We start from the raw sequence: 10,488 nt of genomic DNA on the forward strand, positions 1-10,488 counted from the left end.
CTGTGTAGCAGGATCCGTTACTGATTAACGTGTTTGTAGTTGTTGGTTTCCGAAAATTTCCAAATTTGTGCATTGACTCATTCTTCTTTATTATAACATCTAAACTGTTAATACAGTTAATACTTCGATTTTACAGATGAAATTGAATTTATCGTGCACATTATTTTGTTGTGAATGCATATTAGTAACGTTCTTCTCTGTACCGTTCAACGTCACTAAGGCGTCATTGACGATATATTTGTAGTAAATAACTTTGTGGGCACCCTGTTGAAATTGCTTAAAAACCTTCTCTTAGTACATCTAGTTAATGAATATGTAGGCTAAGTGCCCCGCCATGCAATTCCCAATGGCGAAACTGTCCGGCTGCGAATATATAGCTTCCTCAGAGTTAAAGCAGTTGTAAGAAAGATTAAGTTGCAACAGGTGAATAAGCTTACAAATTTAGGCATGATATAGAGTATTGCGCTTAACTGAATTATTTTCAGTGATTCATACGGTTTCTTATCGTAAGTCTAAAGCTTCATTAAATGCCAATTTTCAGTTGTTTTCTGCTTGTGGAGCGTAATGCGCTTCGTCGGTCCTAAGGAAATCACACTGCGGGACTGCTCGACGCCACAAGACACGCTCGCGGGGTAGCATCGCTCAGCAGACACCGACCCAACCATAGCAGGAGCCCCGTAACAGCTGGTCGACGGCAAGAAAAAGAACCAACTCCGATTAGCATCAGTACACTGGGGACGTTGAGCATACCTTTTCCGGTCCTCATAGCCGTGTCAGGTGGCAGGAAGCATCGGTATTTGTAACGATTGGACTACTAGTGTTCACTCATTATATCCTTAGTATTACGGACTGTAGCCTGCCGTACACTCTCGGAAATGTTCAGGCAAGATAATTTTTTTTCCTAATTATTCAATACATACACTGCTGGGCATTAAAATTGCTACACCAAGAAGAAATGCAGATGATAAACGGGTATTCATTGGACAAACGTATTATACTAGACCTGACATGTGATTACATTTTCACGCAGAATGAGAATATCCACTCTGCAGCAGAGTGTGCGCTGATATGAAAGTTTGGAAGGTAGGAGACGAGGTACTGGCAGAAGTAAAGCTGTGAGTACCGGGCGTGAGTCGTGCTTCGGTAGCTCAGTTGGTAGAGCACTTGCCCGCAAAAGGCAAAGGTCCCGAGTTCGAGTCTCGGTCGGGCACACAGTTTTAATCTGCCAGGAAGTTACATTTTCACGCAGTTTGGGTGCATAGATCCTGAGAGACCAGTACCCAAAACGACCACCTCTGGCCGTAATAACTGCCTTGATACGCCTGGGCAATGAGTCAAACAGAGCTTGGATGGCGCGTACAGGTACAGCTGCCCATCCAGCTTCAACACTATACCACAGTTCATCAAGAGTAGTGACTGGTGTATTGTGACGAGCCAGTTGCTCGGCTACCATTGACCAGACGTTTTCAACTGATGAGAGATCAGGAGAATGTGCTGGCCAGGGCAGCAGTCGAACATTTTCTGTATCCAGAAAGGCCCGTACAGGACCTGCAACATGCGGTCGTGCATTATTCTGCTGAAATGTAGGGTTTCGCAGGGCTCGAATGAAGGGTAGAGCGCCGGCCGCGGTGGTCTCGCGGTTCAGGCGCTCAGTCCGGAGCCGCGAGACTGCTACGGTCGCAGGTTCGAATCCTGCCTCAGGCATGGATGTGTGTGATGTCCTTAGGTTGGTTAGGTTTAAGTAGTTCTAAGTTCTAGGGGACTAATGACCACAGATGTTAAGTCCCATAGTGCTCAGAGCCATTTGAACCATTTGAAGGGTAGAGCCACGGGTCGTAACACATCTGAAATGTAACGTCCAGTGTTCAAAGTGTCGTCAATGCGAACAAGAGGTGACCGAGACGTGTAACCAATGGCACCCCATACCATCACGCCGGGTGATACGCCACTATGGCGATGACGAATACACGCTTCCAATGTGCGTTCAGCGCGATGTCGCCAAACACGGATGCGACCATCATGATGCTGTAAACAGTACATGGACTCATCCGAAAAAATGACGTATTGCCATTCGTGCACCCAGGTTCGTCGTTGAGTACGCCATCACAGGCGCTCCTGTCTGTGATGCAGCGTGAAGGATAACCGCAGCCATGGTCTCCGAGCTGATAGTCCATGCTGCTGCAAACGTCGTCGAACTGTTCGTGCAGATGGTTGTTGACTTGCAAATGTCCCCATCTGTTGACTCACGGATGAGACGTGGCTACACGATCCGCTACAGCCATGCGAATAAGATGCCTGTCATCTCGACTGCTAGTGATACGACGCCGTTGGGATCCAGCACGGCGTGCCGTATTACACTCTTGAACCCAATCTGACCTTTATCAAAGACGGAAACGTGATGGTACGCATTTCTCCTCCTTACACGAGGCATCACGACAACGTTTCACCAGGGAACGCCTCTCAACTGCTGTGTGTGTTTGAGAAATCGGTAGGAAACTTTCCTCATGTCAGCACGTTGTAGGTGTCACAACCGGCGCCAACCTTGTGTGAATGCTCTGAAAAGCTAATCATTTGCATATCACAGCATCTTCTTCCTGTCGGTTGAATTTCGCGTCTGTAGCACGTCATCTTCGTGGTGTAGCAATTTTAATGGCCAGTAGTGTATCTTTTTAACGGAATCCAAAAGTGCTTGAAAAGACGAGTGCAGTGATATAATGCTTATTAATGTTGAAGTTGAAACTCTTCGCAAAAGACTCCGAGAAGTGTTCTAAAACTGAAGGAAGTCGGCCGGAATCAGCTGTTACGTTGTACAATAGGGTGACAAAAGTCATGATACATCCTAGAATTATGTCTGACACCCTTTTGTCCAGCGTAGTGCAGCAGCTCGACATGGCATGGACTCAACAAGTCGTTGGAAGTTCTCTACAGAAACATTAAGCCGTAACTGCGAAAGTGTTGCCAATGCAGGATTTTGTGCACGAACTGATCTTCCGATTATGTTCCATAAATTTTCGATGGGATTCATGTCGGGTGATCTGGATGGCCAAATCATTCGCTCGAATTGCGAACACCAGTAGCTCAGTGACATGAGCTTGTTGTCTGTGAATGGCTGCAAATGGTCTCCAAATAGCCGAACATTACCATTTCCAGTCATTGGCCGCTTCAGTTGGACCAGAGGACCCAGTCCATTTCGTACAAACACAGCCCACCCCATTATGCAATCACCACCAGGTCGCACAGTGCCTTGTTGACAGCTTGGGCCCACGGCTCCGTGGTCTCTGCGCCTTTCTCGAACGCGACCATCATCTCTTACCAACTGAAATCGGGATCATCTGACCAGGACAAGGCTTCCCAGTCGGCAAGGAGCCAACCGATATGTCAAGAGCCCAGGAGAAGCATTGCAGTTGTGCTGTTAGCAAAGACAATCCCGTATGTCGGTTGCTGTCGTAGCCCGTTAACTGCAAATTTCGCGGTACTGTCCTAACGGATACATTGGTCGTACGTCCCACATCGATTCCTGCGGTTATTTCACGCGGTGTTGCTTGTCTGTTACCACTGACATCTCTACGCAAATGCCACTCCTCTCTGTCGTTAAGTGAAGGTCGTCGGCCAATGCGTTGTTCGTGGTGAGAAGTAATGCCTGAAATGTGGCATTCTCGGGACACTCTTGGCACTATGGATCTCGAATTATTCAATTCTCTACCGACTTCAGAAATGGAATGTGCTATGCATCTAGCTCCAACTAACATTCCGCGTACGAAGTCCATTAATTTCCGTTGTGTGGCTCTAACCACATCGGGAACTTTTTTACATGAATCACCTGAATACATCTACATCTACGAGATTACTCTGCTATTCACAATAAAGTTCCTGGCAGAGGTTTCAATGAACCACCTCCAAGCTGTCTCTCTATCGTTCCACTCTCGAACGGCACGCGGGAAAAACGAGCACTTACATTTTTTATCGTGATGATCATTTATCCCTATGTAGGTGGGTGCCAACAGAGTGTTTTCGCAGTCGGAGGAGAAAACTGTCCTTCTTTGTACTTTTTCGATGACATCCGTCAGTCCCACCTGATGCGGATCCCACACCGGACAACAATACTCCAGGATAGGGCGGACAAGCGTGGTGTAAGCAGTCTCTTTGGTAGACCTGTTGCACGTTCTAAGTGTTCTGCCAATGAATCCCAGTCTTTGATTTGCTCTACCCACAATATTATCTATGTGATCGTTCCAATTTAGGTTATTTGTAATTGTAATTCCTAAGTATTTAGTTGAATTTACAGCCCTCAGATTTGTGTGACTTATCGCGTAATCGAAATTTAGCTGATTTCTTTTAGTACACTGTACAAATGAAAGCTCTGCCAATACACTGCTCTTTTATACCTTGTGTACACGATATTGTCACCATCAGTATATGTGCACATCACTTTACCATGACTTGATTCGCCTAAGTGTAAACACGTTTACGTCTTGCTACGTCATTATAAAAAACCGTAAACAGTTTATTTGTCTGCACTGCAGAACTAGCGGGATCTGTGTCGCCTATTGGCAGGTCATTTCTGCTTCAACACTGCTTGCATGCAGACATGTACATCAATGATGAGAAGTTAGACATGCTGCTTTTATAAGGCAAATAGTTTCACGAGACGTGTTGCCAAGGAGTATGAGATAACCAGTGGGGAATCATTCGCACTCGACATAAATTCCACTCTTATCATCTGTCACTACATCAGGCAATCGCAGGACGTGATTTCGGAAGTCATATAGAATTCTGATGGTTTGCTCTGCATCATTTGAGAGACAACACCACGTTTGTCCAGCGTGTGCTCTTTAGCGGCGAAACAACCTTTACAAACTACAGCAATGTAAATTTACGTTACATGCGCTACTGGCCATCTGCACATCGATGATGGCTTCGTCAGGTACAACAAAAATAACCGTAAAGCGTAAACCTATAATGCGGCATCATAGAAAATTTCATTGTGGGACATTACTTCATCCCAGGAATGGAAATACTAATGTACACATTCCTACGAACATCCCATCTGTTGATCTAGGAGAGGTGCCGCTGTACTCGTATAAGCGACAGTTTATACAGCTCTGAGAACTATGGGACTAAACTTCTGAGGTCATCAGTCCCCTAGAACTTAGAACTACTTAAATCTAACTAACCTAAGGACATCACACACATCCATGCCCGAGGCAGGGTTCGAACCACCGACCGTAGCGGTCGCGCGGTTCCAGACTGTAGCGCCTAGCACTGCTCGCCCACTGCGGCCGGCACAGTGTATATGGGGTTCGGCAGCTAAGTCATAACACCCCTTGTGTCTCCCTAACCGTAATAGATACATACATGCCGTTTGGACAGTGAATTGCAGGGACAGGGCTACTTGAATACATCACATTTCCCCATGTTTCTGCAATTTTTTTATTACAGAGATATGAGACCCTCTTTGGTTTTTTTAAATGGAACCATATCTTAAATTTTAACGTAACATGATGGGCTTAAAAAGACCGTTTCAAATATGTGGTATATCATAATGCTTAGGCGAAAAGTTTTTGAGACACAGATATTGTCTCGTATCGTGTTCGTCCTTCGAAGCGGCGTTGTCCAATGCGACCTTTCTTGTGTAGAGTACATGGTAAACGTCACGAGTCCGTCCGTACTCAAACACGCCCATTTACCCGACAATAGTAATACATACTACGATATTTTCAGAAAAAAATTAACTGATGATGTCGCGCAAATATTATTCAGTTATTTCATAACTTTTATATCAAAACAGTAGACAACATACTGTATTAAAGTACTACAAGATGTTAATACATTTTAAGTAGCAGAAATACAAATGTAAATGAGGAGACCCTTGTTGCCCACAATTATATCATACCTATTTGTTTGTTATTTGAAAATATTTACTATTGATCACAATACGAAGCAAATACACACAAAGATGCGAAATACATACTGTACATGATACAATACTTTACTGAAGCATGTTCTCAAAATGCTTCCCCTCTGCTGCAATGCACATTTGTAGTCTCCGTTCGAATGATTTGTGAACGGCTGAGTGGGTGTCACGTGAGATATCAGCGCGCCCTTCGATGATACGTTGCTTCATATCGTCTGGCGTAGTTGGTATTTGATTATACACTTCATGTTTGATTGCTCTCCACAGAAAAAATAAAGAGGGGTTAAATCAGGACACCGGGCTGGCCACTTCACTTCAGCACGTCGTCCTATACAACAATCCGGGAACTCTTCATTTAACAGTTCTGCAGCCACACGGGAAGAGTGAGCAGGACAGCCGTCATGTGGAACCACATGCACAATTAGTGGTACCTCTTCCAGAAAAATGGGCAGAACGTTTCACCGGAACTGTGCATCGTTATCGCCATTTAGTATTCCCGGAATGACGTACGGCCCCACAATCACATATCCGACAATGCCGTACCACACGTTAACACTCCACGGTTGCTGATGCTGTACCTGTCGAAGCCGGCCAAATTCCTGGCGCCGTTCGAAATCCACACCGGAGAGTGCTTCATGTAATGACAGGTGAAACGGATGAAATCTATGCCGGTGCGATATGCATTGAACACTTCTCTGACTTATACGACATTCCGAGGCGATACGACGCGACGAAACAGTAGAGTCGTTTTGCGCCAAAGCTAGAACGCCCTCTTCATGTACCTCGCCAGTTGCAGTTTTCTGCCCTGTCCTCTGTATGGCGTTCCATGATCCCGATTCAAGTAGTTTCTAGCAAATACGTGCAAGAATCTGGCGCGTAGGTCGCTCACAATCGGGATACAGCTCTCCATATCGCTTTATTGCTCTAACAGCATTTCTTCTGCTTTCGCCATACACTAGAAGCATATCTAACTTTTCTTCGTTGGTCTACATGTCCGCTCCAAGAAACTATGACGAAAATGCGATATCTCATTAAACCAGCAACTCATTTATACCCTTCTCTCCAGCTACCGCGTGCGTCACCTTGCGGGGTTATCGAGAAGCAGGAAAACAACGCCTTCCCTGTTAAGATGGTCAACTGGAAAGGTCGCATTGGACAACGCCGCTTCGAAGGAGGAATACGATACGGAAACATATCTGTGTCTCAAAAACTATTCGCCTAAATATTGTGATATACACATATTTGAAACCTTCTTTTGAGGCCCATCATGTTACGCTAAAATTTAACATAGTGTTCCATTAAAAAAAAAACAAAGATGGCCTTATATCTCTGTAATAAAAAAATAGCACGAACATGAAATGTGATGTATTCAAGTAGCCCCTGTCCCTGCAATTCACTGTCCAAACGGCATCTTTGTATCTGTTTCGGTTGGGGAGATACAAGAGGTGTTATGACTTAGCTGCCTCATCCTATGTAGTTCCAATACGACGGCTGCCCAACTCACTCTTTCCGTATTGCAACGCAAATACTGAATGAAAAGTTTCCTTAACTTTGGATTGGACGGAATACAGCAGTGCAATGGCTGACCAAGTCTCTTGATTTGTCTTCTCTAGATTTCTTTCTATGAGGAGCAATGATAGATGCCGTCTGTTATGAAACACCAACTGCTTCAGACAACATCGTCGCGATGTCAGAGAATGCAACGGCATATCATCCAATGTTCTTTCATCTGTTCATCTATTTCTCGAACGGCGATTGCAAATGTGCCCTGCAGTCGATTTTCAAACATTTGAGAACGTGCTTAACTAAAATGTAAAACTACGTATCGTTAAGAAAAGTATTTATTTTGTGGGTGACATGTCGTTAGTCATTCTGAATAAACTGTTTACTTTATTTGAATGAATAAACTCCGTCTGATTTCAGTTTCCAATAGTATACACAGACACATTTCCCCGTAAACAGCCGGTTTACTTCAACAAGCATTCAGGCGTCTCCAGGCAAAGACAGGCCAGGTATTATTATTTGTTTTTCAAATCTAAGCAAGGCAATACAATAATTTCCTTTTTCCCTTGAATAGGGCTGTCTGTCGTTATGAAGTATGAGTGGCCGACGTTTCTGTTTCGGCTGCGGCGGGGCGGGTTTAAATGAAAAACTACCTGACGAAAATGTATTTTTTCTGTAAAAACCTGGAAACGTACACACATCTGAAATAGTTTTCCTAAGTCCCATCTAACTCGTCAAAAGCTAGCATATGCAGTAATTCCACACACGAAAATCATAGCTGACCCTGCATCTACGTTGTGTAAGAAATGAGATTATATCTTACAAGGGGAATGCCTCAGACACGGCCAACCGATTCGGCTCAAATTTGGCAGGTCGCTTGTGTACAACCTATAACGAAGGCTTCTAAGATACTTTGGGTCAACACTCCCGCAATTTTGAGAAAATCACCTCTAAAGGTTATGACGAGCAACCTCATTTTGTTAATTATGGTTCGTTGGAAACGTTCGTGGCCGACGTCCCCCGACGCCCGTTGAAGTTCATTATTGACCCATTCACTCAGTTTTTTCATTACAGAGGGTGGCTAACCCGCTGACCGAACACACTGAGCTACCGTGCCGGCTACCTTGGCCGTTGCGCTATCGGCAAAAAGCGTTTACCAGGTGGGTACAGAAGCGACAATTGTCAAAGTTTCTTACCGCGATCCGTTTTCGGACCCCATTTCTGATGATGAAAAATGCTCTATTTACAATTATCTATCGATCCCGCCAATTCTGAGTCGATTGCTTGACATAACCTTTAGGGGTGATTTTCTCAAAAACGCGGGGGTGTTGACCCAAAATATCTTAGATTCCTTCGTTGTAGGTTGTACACAAGCGGCCTGCCAAATTTGAGCCGAATCGGTTGGCCGTGTCTGAGGCCTTCCCCTTGTTAGTAACGTAGACCTGTTTTGCTGCCTCAAAAGAGAGCTCTGCTTGGCGGTGTTCACATCGCAGCTCTACTCTGTCCACACTGCTTTCCAACTGTACTACTTCCTCGGATTTTTTAGCGAAGAGTTCAAACCTCAACACTGAAAAGTATTACATCACTGTATTCGTCTTTTCAAGCTTTTCGGATGTCGTTAAAAGGTGTATCATTCTATTTAAAAAAAATCATAGTTGCTCCAATGACAGCAAATGACTGTGCAGTTTATCGGTCGTTGTCGAGGAAGGGTTCCGAGTATATTTGGAGTTTCTGTTAATGGATGCTTAAAATCACGTGAAGATCTAACACTAAGCCAATATCAATCGATGGTAATTCAGTTTCCTACACTGATGCGTTTACGGTTACCCCGAACGCACGTGGAGCCCCTTCTGCATTGCGGCTGCGACATTGTCGCCCCTTAGCAACTCACATTTACTTATGAAATAATGCATATTTAGGCAATTCTCTGAATTTAAAAACTCTTTTGTGCTCTTACCTGTATTTTGCTCGCAGTCATGCATGGTCTAGAACTCTATAACATAGCGATAACAAAGTAGTATGTAATCGCATTTGTAAGTCAGCGCACATGCTCGACAAATAGTGCTGTTTCTCAATGAACATTCAAATGGTTCAAATGGCTCTGAGCACTATGGGACTAAACTTATGAGGTCATCAGTCCCCTAGAACTCAGAACTACTTAAACCTAACTAACCTAAGGACGTCACACACATCCATGCTCGAGTCAGGATTCGAACCTGCAACCGTAGCGGTCGCGCGGTTCCAGACTGTAGCGCCTAGAACCGCTCGGCCACTTCGGCCGGCAATGAACATTAAAAATTACAATAAAACGCTACACTACCAGATGCAAAAAATGATATTTAACTGAACATTTTACTCAAAATCCAGTGAGAAGTGTTACGGGATTTAAAAATAAATAAATAAATAAATAAATCACGTGAAATTAAAAGAAGGCGTTTTAGTCTTTCACATGCAAAACATTTACTTAAGAAGCGCCAAAATGGAGAAAGCGGAATCCTCCAAGCAACAGAACAAAACGTACAAAAACTTACGCTGAACAGTCGAATTTTTATTAATATTGGCTTTCATTTTACTATCATAAAGCCACTTGTAATACATGACAAAACTCCTGTTTACAAGTTCGGGCGTCTTTTCTTCGGATTACCTTATGCAAACGGCGTTGAACGTGTTAGTAGTACTCCATATTGATTGTTCAACCCTGTGCCAAAAATTCACGGTTCAATGTGTCATCAAAACGGAAGATCACAGTAATGGAAAAGCCATGTGGCCAGGGCCTCCCGTCGGGTCGACCGTTCGCCTGATGCAAGTCTTTCGAGTTGACGCCACTTCGGCGACTTGCGTGTCGATGGAGATGAAATGATGATGATAAGGACAACACAACACCCAGTCCCTCAGCGGAGAAAATCTCCGACCCAGACGGGAATCGAATCCAGGCCTTTACGTATGACATTACGTAGCGCTGACCACTCAGCAACCGGGAGCGGACGAAGATCACAGTGAGTCTAGCCTCCTCACCTGGCGGGATTCGTTGAACCTTCCTCGACCTTGCCGATCCAGAATGGTTCCACTCA

The 10,488-nt window shown here is 44.4% G+C and overlaps 1 non-coding gene across 1 annotated transcript; it reads left to right on the plus strand.

Annotated features, from left to right (window-relative positions):
• Positions 1 to 1,136: 1,136 nt before the first annotated feature.
• Trnal-caa (transfer RNA leucine (anticodon CAA)) lies at positions 1,137 to 1,211 on the plus strand. Its single transcript has one exon. It is a non-coding gene; the product is annotated as a tRNA-Leu (tRNA).
• Positions 1,212 to 10,488: the final 9,277 nt, after the last annotated feature.

The sequence above is a fragment of the Schistocerca gregaria genome, chromosome X (genome assembly GCF_023897955.1).
Source record: "Schistocerca gregaria isolate iqSchGreg1 chromosome X, iqSchGreg1.2, whole genome shotgun sequence".
Taxonomy (NCBI): domain Eukaryota; kingdom Metazoa; phylum Arthropoda; class Insecta; order Orthoptera; family Acrididae; genus Schistocerca; species Schistocerca gregaria.